The 15,238-nt window shown below is 32.7% G+C and overlaps 1 pseudogene across 1 annotated transcript; it reads left to right on the plus strand.

Moving 5' to 3' along the window:
* Positions 1-1,848: 1,848 nt before the first annotated feature.
* Positions 1,849-14,901, plus strand: LOC146900078 (ERAD-associated E3 ubiquitin-protein ligase HRD1B-like; annotated as a pseudogene). Its single transcript, XR_015021802.1, has 9 exons — positions 1,849-2,026; positions 3,553-4,089; positions 4,465-4,641; positions 5,538-5,687; positions 5,772-5,980; positions 7,116-7,266; positions 7,954-8,202; positions 11,172-11,295; positions 14,504-14,901. The product of XR_015021802.1 is annotated as an ERAD-associated E3 ubiquitin-protein ligase HRD1B-like (transcript).
* The last annotated feature ends 337 nt before the right edge of the window (positions 14,902-15,238 follow it).

A 15,238-nucleotide genomic window follows, 5' to 3' on the forward strand; every position in this document is an offset into this window, starting at 1 on the left:
TCAAAAATTTCTTAATTAGAATTTTTTGTTCTTAGACTTGGGTACTCTATAAATTTCAATTTTCGTTATAAAAATTGAACATATCAAGCATATCAATTTTATTTTCCAAAATTCACAGTCATCAATAAATATGATAAAATATAATTTTATCATTTCTAGTTTATGTGCCATCAAGTTTACACATATCATAATTTATTATGTTTAGAGATTCATATTCTCTAAATTCTGATTTATATGAACTATTTGATTCATATATCTTGACTGCAATAAATAAAATTGTTTAGTCATATAACGTTGGAATTAAGTCCAAGTTACTCTAGTTTAAAATTAAACGTTTGTCCACATGATAAATTTTGACAAGTCAAATTTTAAAATCACACAACTAATAAAATAGAAGGAGAATTTAATTTTGAACATGTCATCAAAGCGCAGTCTTTTTCCACAAGAATGCATGAACACAAGTCTCTCATTAAGTCTGAATCAATTCAGTCTTATTCAATAGAAATCTGAAATTCAGATTCTTTCTAATATTTGTTTCAAACATTTTGAACAAATTTCTCATATAATTTCTAATTCATCAACATTTACAGGACATTTTAGATGGTGCATACTTAAGTTTTTTTTATTTTTATTTATTTATTTTTTTAAATTTGTTTGTCATAATTTTAAAGTCAATACAAACACTACTTTATCCATTATATTGTCAATTTTGCAATAAATTGAAAATCGTGTCAACACAACACAATTTTGCCATATGAATTGTCCAGTACATTATCAATTTCTGAAATCACGAATACTCAGTTTTAGAGTTTGTCTAAAAAGCTTTTATTTTGATTTACGATATAAGCACGCTTTAGAACATTTTTTTTTTCAGCTCTCTATTTATTTGATTGTTCCAGTAAAATAATTATATGATTAATATCTTGTCAAAAAAATAGATGTAGTATTTTTCTCACGTTGCAAAGTTGGATAATAATTTTTTTTTTTTAAGATTAAAACAAAAGCTGTATTTTATATTAAGCATATGCAAATCTTTGTTTATTATTGGTATAATAAAATAATCTAGAGATTAGTTTTAAAGATCTTTATATCAAGAATAAGATAATTTTTGTTTGTCAAAATTACTTTAATATTTTTCTCTTTATATCAAGAATAAGCTAATTTTTGTTTGTAAAGATTACTTTAATATTTTTCTCTCATCTACTGAGATAATTAAAATTGCTATTTTTATTTTAAAAATGATTTCTCTCTCAAATAATAGCCCAGTGGCTATATACTTACTTACCCTTTAAAAGTGAATAAGTAAGAAATTTGAGGTTAAAACCCCGTCTCCTAGACATTGCAATGCATAGTCCCTATCAATTGAAACACTTTCAACTTTTTTTGGAACAAGTCAAATGAAACACTTTCAACTTATTTTGAATATTGAATAATTTGATGAACTATTACTAGTTAGAATAAATAAATTATATCAATTATTTTATCAAAGTTACTTTTTATTAATTAAAAAAACTTAGGATAAACTTTTACACTCTTTTTCTTTTTATAAAAATTAGTTTTCTAAAACTTAGTTTGTGCCTTTTTTTCTGAATAATTCTTTTGGATCAACTTGGTATGTACCATTGAGAAATCATTTATATAAACTAGTATAATAAATAGAAAGTAAAAACATAGTTAAGTCGAACACAAAAAAATAAAATATAATAGTTACGCTAAAACAAAAAGAAACAGGGTGTATAAAAGTAAGAAGCAATAATAGTAGTATTTAGAATTAGGGCTCAACATGGCATTAAAATCAAAAGCCCATGAGAAAATCCTATAAATAGCAAGCAAACACGCTTTAACTCTGTTGAAAAACAATTGAAAGAAATCGAAACATGAAGCAAAAAAAATTGTAACCAAAAAAAGAAACATGAAAATCAAACCGTTCCCATTCGAAGGTTATGACGTGTTGGTGGTTTCGTTCGTATCGTTGCCGAATTCTTTTTTCGAATCACACTCTGTTCTGTCCCTTTCATCTTCAATGGTACGCTTCTGACTTTATCTTGATTTTCAGGTTTTAATTCTTGAGTTTTCATAAACCTTACACAATTGGTGCATGTTGCGAATTTTGTTGTTAGGCTAGCCATTCTCTCATTCTTGCTTATTCAACAACATTCAATCTTCTGCTTTAACAACAACAGCCCTATATAATTTTGTAAATCAAAATTTAACAAACCCTATAAATGTGTGAAACGCTGCAAGAACATTTTTTTTCCACACTTTATTAGCCTAAATGTTGAAACGGATAGGGTGCCTTGAGGACTTTAAAAAATTCATAATGTAGAGTTGGATGATATCTTTTATGACATGAATTGAATTCTTTACTGTGATTGCCTCTATGAGTTGAAATCAATTTTGGTAATTTGAAAAGGATGATATAATCCTAAGTAATGGATGGAAACGATGCATGTTACTTTTTCCTCCTTAAATTTTATAAATGTTGGGATGCCTAGGTGATTTTAAAGAAATCTACATTTTGTAAATGTTGAGATGCCTCGGTGATTTTACGATCTTGAGTGCAATTCTAGACTAGAATTGTCACTCAAATATGATATATGAGCCCGCGTTTTGAAATTATTATGATGCCTCAATGACCAGAAAAGAATTGACGGATATAATTTGTCCCATTAAACTTTGTAAATGTTGGGATGCCTCCGTGATTTTACGATCTTGAGTGCAATTATGGACTATGAATTGTCACTCAAATATATGAGCCTGAGTTTTGAAATTATTATGATGCCTCGATGACCCGAAAAGAATGGACGGATATAATTTGTCCCATTAAATTTTGTAAATGTTGGGATGCCTCGGTGATTTTACGATCTTGAGTGCAATTCTAGACTAGAATTGTCACTCAAATATATGAGCCTGAGTTTTGAAATTATTATGATGCCTCAATGACCCGAAAGGAATTGGTGGATATTATTTGACAATAACTTAATTAACCAGTTATAACATAAGCACTTTTTATCATATAATCAGAGACTATTTCTTTAAAATAAATAAATTATGCTGAAATTGTTTTCATAAGCTACCTTGAAGAGCTTATGAAAATAAGCTTAAAACAGCTTATGACATGTCATAAGCTCTTCCAAACAATCTCACAAGTGTTTATGCCAGCATGTAAGCTCAAATAAGTGTATGCTTGGTTCTGCGGTATTCAAAATTGATTTCGAGTGAATTGATTATGGATAAAAGTGAGTTGAATATAAAGTGATTTATGTTTGGATGTAGTTGTGTAATAGTGGATTTGACAATAACTTTTAGACTAACATCAATTGTAGAAGCCAAAAGCTACAAATTCTAGCTTCATGTAGAATCAATTCTACCTGATAAAATCAATTCTACAACCTTTAGAATCGCTTGAGTTCTGACCCTCCAAAATCAAAACCAAACATATGCCAAGTCTATCTAAACTTTCTCTTATCATAGATGTATGTTATGGGTTTGAGTTGTCTTGCAATTGGGTTTTCACAAGTTGATTCAAATGGTTTCTGTGGTTTTTTGTAGAGCAAAATGATGCGGTTGCAGACATATGCTGGTCTTAGTTTAATTGCCACTTTGGCTATTACATATCATGCATTTAACAGCAGAGGCCAGTTTTATCCGGCAATGGTTTATTTAGCAACTTCCAAGATCAGTTTGGTGCTTCTTCTCAACATGGCTCTAGTCATCATGTGTGCTATGTGGCAGTTAACTAAAAAGGTGTTTCTTGGTTCTCTTCGAGAAGCCGAGGTTGAGAGGCTTAATGAGCAAGCATGGAGGGAGGTTATGGAAATCCTCTTTGCAATTACTATCTTTAGACAGGATTTCTCTATTACATTCCTTGCCATGGTTACGGCACTCTTGTTAATCAAGGCTTTGCATTGGTTGGCTCAGAAGAGAGTAGAGTACATAGAGACTACACCTTCCGTGTCTGTTGTCTCAAGTTCGAATCATATCTTTTTTGGGGTTCCTTCTTCTTCTTGATGGCGCTTTTTTGTACAGTTCAGTGAAGCATTTACTAGCAACCAAGCAGGCTTCGGTTTCGATCTTCTTTTCTTTTGAGTAAGACATACTTCTTCCTTTTTTCCCCCTTCTCAAGTAGTCAATGACATTGTTAATTTTACTATGGAAAATTCTCTAACATAATTTCTGGAAGGATGGTAATGCTTTACTCTTAATTCAGTTCTGCTACAAATAGTACATGTTAATATATTAAAAACTCCATTATAGTTGAAAGTTATACGCAGAAAGTTGAGCTTATACACAGTTTCACATGTATAACTGTCTGATTTGATGCTTTCTGTGGTATCCAGAAGTTAAAAACATTTTTGTCAATTTAGAACAATTCTCTTTATAATGTTATAGGAGGTTTGGTATGGTTTTAATATAGTTTACTCTTCGCTGTTGTTTTGATATAAATATATGTTTCTATCTCAGGTACATGATACTAGCAACAACAACAGTAACAATTTTTGTAAAATATATTTTCTATGTCAGTGACATGCTTATGGAGGGGCAATGGGAAAAGAAACCAGTCTTCACGTTTTACTTGGAACTTGTTAGGGACTTGCTTCACTTGTCTATGTATACGTGCTTCTTTCTGGCAATTTTCATGTAAGTAATCACCTGTGTCTGAGTATTATTCCCTCGCATGATTTAAACTTCATAGCAGTATGTGCACTATAGAATCCATAGTATATGTTGTTTATTTTGAAAGCATTTCAAAAGGTTTTAAAGAGATCAAGTGCCACATTGCTCAGGGTAAAGAGCACTTTGGAGGTTTATAAGCCAAATAGTGCTAATGTCCAAATTTACATGTTTTGACTCATTGAAAGACTTGGTCCTGAATTTTTTGCTAGTAGCCCAGTATGCTTACGTTGTATGAATATTGACAACATATACACATAGGACAGAAATGAAGTTCCCTTAGTACAGCAGGACTAATCAGATTATTTAAGGTCCGAATTAAAAAATAACATATTGGATTCTAAATATTGATTTTTGGTTCAAATTTATAAAAGTTACACTTACATGTTGCAGGTAAGTTCATGGTTGCATTTAAAAAGCCAGTGGCATGCTTTTATGGGTGGTTAGAATCATTTGAGATTTTAATATTCCCTGAATTTTAGACTAAATGCAAGAACATGTAAGGTTCAGTGTTATTTATTCATGGCTAATAGGAATGATACCCTTGAAGATAGGAAAAGAGAATCAGTTCTGTAGGAGCTTCTAATATAATTAGCAGATTATTGTGATAATCTAACTGTCTTTTTTATTTATTGGACATGATACCTGGCTTTGATACGTCTGCTTTGCTCTCAAATATTTTCAACATGATAACTTTATAATTTCATACTTTTTATGCATCTTTCAGTAATACTTCTCTTTTTGAGATGTAAGGGAATTGTTTGGTTCACCTGTTTTTTATGCTTTTTTCTCTATCAATCTGATTAAGTATTCCAGCCTTACGGCTTTTGTCTTTACCTTCTGACTTTAATTTGATTTATCAGAAACTATGGTGTTCCTTTGCACTTAATGAGGGAGCTATACGAGACATTTAGGAACTTCAAAGTTCGTATTTCAGATTACCTACGTTATCGTAAGATCACTTCTAACATGAATGATCGGTTTCCAGATGCAACCCCTGAAGAGCTTAATTCGTGAGTTCTAAGATTAGCATTGCATCTATACTTATTACTTTGTTTTATGCATTTGAATCAATATTTTTAGATATGGCTATGCAGAAATGACGTAACCTGCATCATCTGTCGTGAAGAGATGACTACTGCAAAGAAGCTTCTATGCGGTCATCTTTTTCATGTTCATTGCCTCCGATCATAGCTAGAGCGGCAGCATACTTGCCCCACCTGCAGAGCACTGGTTGTCCCATCAGAATATGGAACAACTGCTACGGGGGGACAGCAAAGACCACAGTCAGATGCTCATCGACAAGGTAATCACATGATCAACAACTACTATAGTTAAACATTATTCATTAACATAAAAAACATGACAAACTACTACCTCCGTCCCTAAATATAGGAGCCTTTTGCAAAAATTACAGAGATTAAGAAAGTTGGTTGTAGTATTAAATTTGTATATAATTACTATTGTTTTTACAATTTTATCCTTAAGAGAGAGTTAATTTATGTTTTCAACATAATATTTATTTTTGATTGAAGAAAAAGATGCAAAATAAATAAGGGTATGTTGGTAAAGAAATAATTAATGTACTTGGAAATACCAAAGGGGTCTTATAATAAGGGACAATTTTTTTTCTCAAAAGGGTCTTATAATTAGGGACGGAGGTAGTATATTATTTCTAGGATACGGTGCTTTAGAGCAAAAAATGAAGAAATATAGTTGGAAGTATGATCCTGACAAACTATTGCACTTTGTATATGCGGTGCACCTTTCCAAACAGTGGCCTGCTATTTTATAAATTTTCTTAATTTCAACCCTACAAAAAAAATGTGAGCTCTTTGTTTTACCACTTGCAAAAAGTTCCCGTTAATTTTTTTTATTCATAATTTCATGTGAAGTACGTAAAAATACTCGTTGCTTAACTTCTGTGTTGAGACTCTTGAGAGTCTCACATTGATTGTGTTATGACCTGAAAAAATGTTTATAAGTGAGCAACATCCCTTCCCTTACAAGTCAATTTTGTAGGATTTAGTTAGGCTAAATTCAAATTTTTAGATGATATTAGAGCCTATCCTAGAATCATTAGGCTACCCGTAGTCACTTGGCTCACACTCAACTCAAGATGTCCAGTCTTGGTTGTGATGGGGTGTGTTGAGAGTCTCATATTGAATGTGATATGACTTGAAAAAGTATTCATAAGCCGTGGACATCTCTAACCTTACGAGCTGGTTTTGTGGAGTTGAATTAAGTCTAACCAAATTCTAAAATATTCGTACTTTTTTTGGGGTTCATTCACACAACTTACATGTTTAAATTATTTTTGAATGGGGAAATTTGATTACTTTAATCTGGAATATCACCCAGGGCCAGCGAGAACAAGGCTTGATTATACTTATTATATTTAAGTATTTTCTTATTTTAATACTAACCTCGAAAGAGAACAGGGGAAGGCACTGGAAGCTCAGCTCAAACTGAGGTTGGCGATGGGGTGGCTTGTGATAATTTGAGTCGGCATCAAGCAAGACTTCAAGCTGCAGCAGCACCAGCTTCAATATATGAGAAGTCTTATGTTTACCCTTCTCCAACTTTTGCATGGTAAGCAATCTATCATGCCAATATGCCTCTTTTCTATAGTTACTGAAAAACTCAATTTCATGCGTCTCTCTCATCTTATGAAAAATGGAAAAGGTGGGTTCAAAGTGGATTGTACTGGATGTATAATGAGATGCTAAGCAAAACTCTTAAATTAATAACGGCGACACGTCTTCTGTTTTTGCTTGAAAACAAATAAGAAAAGTGTCCTTCTGATTACTGCTTGAAGAGGAAAATACATAGAGCGATTCTATCTAGAATGAGGCTTATTACTTTTAGAATCTGGATTTAAATTGTAGGATAGGATATGTTTCTATGCAGTGAAATGTTTGGTTTATTCGATTGTTGTTCCTAAATTAAGATTGTTTCCTTTCTCTTTAAATGTTAAATCATGAAAACAACCTAACTCTACTTTTTGACGCTTTGTCATGGGAAGAATTAATGAACTGAACAATAAGATTTGTATAGTAAAGATGATACAAGAACTATTCCTTGAATCTAAGATGATCTTTGTTCACGAGGTGTCAGCTAGTGATAAGAGTTTGACCTTGTAACTTCAAGAAACAAAGTTTAATCCCTAGTTTAACCCCCCCGGAAACAGTTGTAAATGGTCATTAATGTAACTTTGATAATAACAACTAATAAAACATCTTTAATCTAAGACTGTTGTCTAATTTCTCAAACTTACAGCTCCCCTGGCTACACTCTTTATCCCCCGGTTCAAAGATCAGTGGTTCAATCATCTAATAATGCTGAGCTTGTGGAGAACAAGTTTCCAGTGAGCAAGCACAAAAGCAGTTTGTGATCCCTGGTGGACCAATGAATGCATCCTCGTCTCCAGTGCAAAGCTTCTATGTTCCACCATCTCAAACACATGCAGCTCACATGACTTATGGAGAGGGATCCCAGCTGGGAGCTCAAACAAAACTCCAGAACGAGGTACAATTGCATTCTTTGTGGCTGTTTACTTTCTAACAACATATTCTATTTTCACTTTCAATTTTTATTTTGTATATAGGTAGCTCGAATGACATTTGGTTATGGTTTTATCTTTTTAGTTGTGATATAGAGAAGATAGTAGCTAACTAGAGAGAATGCATTTCTAGAAATACTGAAAACGATGTCTTCAAATTTCACTTTCAATGTCTTCAATCTATTTTTAAATGCATTTACAAAAACTTAATGCCTTTTCTAATGTTTATTTATATTAGTAAAAATGAAAGCATAAAACAATAGAAGTAAACGGCCCCACTGTTTTTCAACAAGTGACATGTACTAATATCTTGATGATTAATTTTTTTATACGTGAAACCAATATCAACTTATGTTATGTTACTGCTAGAATTGTCACTCAAATATGATATATGAGCCCGCGTTTTGAAATTATTATGATGCCTCAATGACCAGAAAAGAATTGACAGATATAATTTGTCCCATTAAACTTTGTAAATGTTGGGATGCCTCCGTGATTTTACGATCTTGAGTGCAATTATGGACTATGAATTGTCACTCAAATATATGAGCTTGAGTTTTGAAAATTATTATGATGCCTCGATGACCCGAAAAGAATGGACGGATATAATTTGTCCCATTAAATTTTGTAAATGTTGGGATGCCTCGGTGATTTTACGATCTTGAGTGCAATTCTAGACTAGAATTGTCACTCAAATATATGAGCCTGAGTTTTGAAATTATTATGATGCCTCAATGACCCGAAAGGAATTGGTGGATATTATTTATCCCGTTAAATTTTGTAAATGTTGGGATGCCTCGGTGATTTTAAAGAAAACTACATTTTGTAAATGTTGAGATGCCTCATTGATTATATATGATCTTGAGTGCAATTCTAGACTATGAATTGTCACTCATAGATGATAGATGAGCCTGAGTTTTGAAATTATTATAATGCCTCGATGACCCGAAAGGAATTGATGGATATTATTTGTCCCATAAATATTGCAAGTGTTTGGATGCCTCGATGACCCATATGATATTTGAGCCTGAGTTTTGAAATTATTATGATGCCTCGATGACCCGAAAGGAATTGATGGATATTATTTGTCCCATAAATGTTACAAGATGCCTAGAAGACCCTGAAGCAAACATTCTGAACACTTTACCCATAATGTAAAGGTTTGATGATGCCTTAAATGTGAAATTGTTATGAATTGATATATGAGCCTGAGTTTTGAAATTATTATGATGCCTCGATGACCCGAAACGAATTGACGGATATTATTTGTCCCATTAAATTTTGTAAATGTTGGGATGCCTCGGTAATTTTATGATCTTGAGTGTAATTCTAGACTATGTGTAATTCTAGACTATGGATTGTCACTCAGATATGATACATGAGCCTGAGTTTTGAAATTATTATGATGCCTCGATGACCCGAAAGGAATTGGGGGATATTATTTGGCCCATTAAATTGTCACTCAAATATGTTATTTGAGCCTGAGTTTTGAAATTATTATGATGCCTCGATGACCCGAAAAGAATGGACGGATATAATTTGTCCCATTAAATTTTGTAAATGTTGGGATGCCTCGGTGATTTTATGATCTTGAGTGCAATTCTAGACACTATGAATCGTCACTCGTATATGATATATGAGCCTGAGTTTTGAAATTATTATGATGCCTCAATGACCTGAAAGGAATTGGTGGATATTATTTGTCCCGTTAAATTTTGTAAATATTGGGATGCCTCAGTGATTTTAAAGAAAACTACATTTTGTAAATGTTGAGATGCCTCATTGATTATATATGATCTTGAGTGCAATTCTAGACTATGAATTGTCACGCATAGATGATATATGAGCCTGAGTTTTGAAATTATTATAATGCCTCGATGACCCGAAAGGAGTTGATGGATATTATTTGTCCCATAAATGTTACAAGATGCCTAGAAGACGCTGAAGCAAACATTATGAACCCATAATGTAAAGGTTGGATGATGCCTTAAATGTGAAATTGTTATGAATTTTTATTCATTCATAATGTCTCTATGACCCGAAAAGAAATAATGGATATAATTTGTTTCATAAATGTTGCAAGCGTTTGGACGCCTCAATGACCCTAAAGGAAATATTTTGAACACTTTACTCATAGTGTAAAAATCGATGACCCTAATATGAATCTTTATTCATAATATAAGGGATGGATTCGTCATGCTTTTATAACCCTGAATGCAATTCTAGACTATCAATTTCCACTACGAGATGAAATGCAAGTTGCCTTGATGATCCTAAATGAATCAATGGATATTATATGTTCCATAAATGTTGCAAGTGTGTGGATGCCTCGATGACCCAAAGGAAACATTAAGAATACTTCACTCACAATGTAAAAGTTGTATTTTGCCTTAAATGTGATATTGTTATGAATTTTTAAGGGATGGATCCATTGTGTGCTTATTGCCACATTGAGATGGAATATAGGATGCCTCATTTGACCGTAAAAGGAACTTCATGAACACTGCAATCATAATTTAATGTTTGATGATGTCTTACATGGGAGGGATATTGATATGAATTTGTATTCAAAATATAAAGCTTTGTATTTCATGTTTGTTTCCATTGTAGAATCACACCAAACACACATCTGTGCTGAAGTTTCATTTTGTAGCTTCTCATAAATCGTGGCATTGGGACGTGCACCCAGTTGTGGAAAAGTCAATCCAAACATACATACTAGTATTCGTTGTGTTTTTATGGCATCGAGTTCACTTTTAGACTGTGATTTGTCATTGTGTGCTATATGGGATGCCTCATTACTTCTCTGCATTCCTCTTCAGAGGTTATGATGTGTTTAAATAAGATGAAACACACATTGTTCTTTAAAACATGCAATTTAAAAAATTTGCAGTTTCACCTTCAATGTAACATTTATACCTTTCTTGCTTTTCAGGTTTTAATTCTTGAATTTTTTAATAGTGGAATTGGTAGTACCAGAATGATTCAGCAAACTTTGCTTTTGTATGGAGACCCTTTTGATACTGATGTTTTGAAAGACAATTTGTTTGTTAGTCAAGGTAATGAAATTTTCACAAATCCTTTTGGTTTTATAATATTTGATGCATGTTGTTAGGCTAGCTATTTTTACAAGAACTTTCAATCTTCTGCTTTATACAAATATAGACAAACCCTTCATATATGAGCCTAAATTTTGAAATGGTTAGGGTGCCTTGACAACCCTAAAGTAGAAATTTTTTGTGTCTGGGAGATGAAATATGAGACTTAATTTTGCGTCTCTCCAGATGCCTCGATGAACTGTAATGAATCAATGGATATTACTTGTTGTATGAATTTTGTAAGTGTTGGGATGTATCGATGACCCTGTACAAAACTTCAGTCACACTTAACTCATAATGTAAAGGCTAGATTATGCCTTAAATGTGATATTGGTGTGGATTTTTATTCATTACGTAAGGGATGGTACCTGTTGCACTTTTATGACTCTCAATGAAATTCTAAGAATGTTCTTTTTGAGCCTACAAGTCGGTCAGCATAGTATGAGGGACTTTATAGTTTGAATGACTAGCCATCTAGTGTTAGTCTTGAGGGATAAATTATACTCTTAGCTTTTGGAGTCGAGGTATATTTGACAGACTCTATTGAAGGAGTTGATGAAGTTCTTCAAAAGTTCTTCAAAGGCATAAGCGATAATATTCAAAACGTTTTATAGTTATATGTTGCAACAATTTGAAAATCTTGCAATTTGGAGGTATTCTCATTATTCATAGATGATATATGAGCCTGAGTTTTGAAATTATTATAATGCCTCGATGACCCGAAAGGAATTGATGGATATTATTTGTTCCATAAATATTGCAAGTGTTTGGATGCCTCGATGACCCATATGATATTTGAGCCTGAGTTTTGAAATTATTATGATGCCTCGATGATCCGAAAGGAATTGATGGATATTATTTGTCCCATAAATGTTACAAGATGTCCCATAAATTCATAATGTAGATTTGGATGATATCTTTTATGACATGAATTGAATTCTTTACTGTGATTGCCTCAATGAGTTGAAATCAATTTTGGTAATTTGAAAAGGATGATATAATCCTATGTAATGGATGGAAACGATGCATATTAATTTTTCCTCCTTAAATTTTATAAATGTTATGCCTAGGTGATTTTAAAGAAATCTACATTTTGTAAATGTTGAGATGCCTCGGTGATTTTACGATCTTGAGTGCAATTCTAGACTAGAATTGTCTCTCAAATATGATATATGAGCCTGCGTTTTGAAATTATTATGATGCCTCGATGACCCGAAAAGAATTGACTGATATTATTTGTGCCATTAAATTTTGTAAATGTTGGATGTGATTTTAAAGAAATCTACATTTTGTAAATGTTGGGATGCCTCGGTGATTTTACGATCTTGAGTGCAATTCTAGACTAGAATTGTCACTCAAATATGATATATGAGCCTGAGTTTTGAAATTATTATGATGCCTAGATGACCCGTAAAGAATTGACGGATATTATTTGTCCCATTAAATTTTGTAAATGTTGGGATGCCTCGGTAATTTTATGATCTTGAGTGTAATTCTAGACTATGAATTGTCACTCAGATATGATACATGAGCCTGAGTTTTGACATTATTATGATGTCTCGATGACCCGAAAGGAATTGGTGGATATTATTTGTCCCATTAAATTTTGTAAATGTTGGGATGCCTAGGTGATTTTATGATATTGAGTGCAATTCTAGACTATGAATTGTCACTCAAATATGTTATATGAGCCTGAGTTTTGAAATTATTATGATGCCTCGATGACCCGAAAAGAATGGACGGATATAATTTGTCCCATTAAATTTTGTAAATGTCGGGATGCCTCGGTGATTTTATGATCTTGAGTGCAATTCTAGACCCTATGAATCGTCACTCGTATATGATATATGAGCCTGAGTTTTGAAATTATTATGATGCCTAAAGGACCCGAAAGGAATTGGTGGATATTATTTGTCCCGTTAAATTTTGTAAATGTTGGGATGCCTCAGTGATTTTAAAGAAAACTACATTTTGTAAATGTTGAGATGCCTCATTGATTATATATGATCTTGAGTGCAATTCTAGACTATGAATTGTCACTCATAGATGATATATGAGCCTGAGTTTTGAAATTATTATAATGCCTCGATGACCCGAAATGAATTGATGGATATTATTTGTCCCATAAATGTTACAAGATGCCTAGAAGAACCTGATGCAAACATTATGAACACTTTACCCATAATGTAAAGGTTGGATGATGCCTTAAATGTGAAATTGTTATGAATTTTTATTCATTCATAATGCCTCCATGACCCGAAAAGAAATAATGGATATGATTTGTTTCATAAATGTTGCAAGCGTTTGGACGCCTCAATGACCCTAAAGGAAATATTTTGAACACTTTACTCATAGTGTAAAAATCGATGACCCTAATATGAATCTTTATTCATAATATAAGGGATGGATCCGTCGTGCTTTTATAACCCTGAATGCAATTCTAGACTATCAATTTCCACTACGAGATGAAATTCAAGATGCCTTGATGATCCTAAATGAATCAATGGATATTATATGTTCCATAAATGTTGCAAGTGTGTGGATGCCTCGATGACCCTAAAGGAAACATTAAGAATACTTCACTCACAATGTAAAAGTTGTATGATGCCTTAAATGTGATATTGTTATGAATTTTTAAGGGATGGATCCATTGTGTGCTTATTGCCACATTGAGATGGAATATAGGATGCCTCATTTGACCCTAAAAGGAACATCATGAACACTGCAATCATAATTTAATGTTTGATGATGTCTTACATGGGAGGGATATTGATATGAATTTGTATTCAAAATATAAAGCTTTGTATTTCATGTTTGTTTCCATTGTAGAATCACACCAAACACACATCTGTGCTGAAGTTTCATTTTGTAGCTTCTCATAAATCGTGGCATTGGGACGTGCACCCAGTTGTGGAAAAGTCAATCCAAACATACATACTAGTATTCGTTGTGTTTTTATGGCATCGAGTTCACTTTTAGACTGTGATTTGTCATTGTGTGCTATATGGGATGCCTCATTACTTCTCTGCATTCCTCTTCAGAGGTTATGATGTGTTTAAATAAGATGAAACACACATTGTTCGGTCCTTTCATCTTCTTTAAAACATGCAATTTAAAAAATTTGCAGTTTCACCTTCAATGTAACATTTATACCTTTCTTGTTTTTCAGGTTTTAATTCTTGAATTTTTTAATAGTGGAATTGGTAGTACCAGAATGATTCAGCAAACTTTGCTTTTGTATGGAGACCCTTTTGATACTGATGTTTTGAAAGACAATTTGTTTGTTAGTCAAGGTAATGAAATTTTCACAAATCCTTTTGGTTTTATAATATTTGATGCATGTTGTTAGGCTAGCTATTTTTACAAGAACTTTCAATCTTCTGCTTTATACAAATATAGACAAACCCTTCATATATGAGCCTAAATTTTGAAATGGTTAGGGTGCCTTGACAACCCTAAAGTAGAAATTTTTTGTGTCTGGGAGATGAAATATGAGACTTAATTTTGTGTCTCTCCAGATGCCTCGATGAACTGTAATGAATCAATGGATATTACTTGTTGTATGAATTTTGTAAGTGTTGGGATGTATCGATGACCCTGTACAAAACTTCAGTCACACTTAACTCATAATGTAAAGGCTAGATTATGCCTTAAATGTGATATTGGTGTGGATTTTTATTCATTACGTAAGGGATGGTACCTGTTGCACTTTTATGACTCTCAATGAAATTCTAAGAATGTTCTTTTTGAGCCTACAAGTCGGTCAGCATAGTATGAGGGACTTTATAGTTTGAGTGACTAGCCGTCTAGTGTTAGTCTTGAGGGATAAATTATACTCTTAGCTTTTGGAGTCGAGGTATATTTGACAGACTCTATCGAAGGAGTTGATGAAGTTCTTCAATAG

This window comes from Medicago sativa, chromosome 8 (assembly GCF_051527215.1).
Source record: "Medicago sativa cultivar Bolivia chromosome 8, Bolivia_mono, whole genome shotgun sequence".
NCBI lineage: Eukaryota > Viridiplantae > Streptophyta > Magnoliopsida > Fabales > Fabaceae > Medicago > Medicago sativa.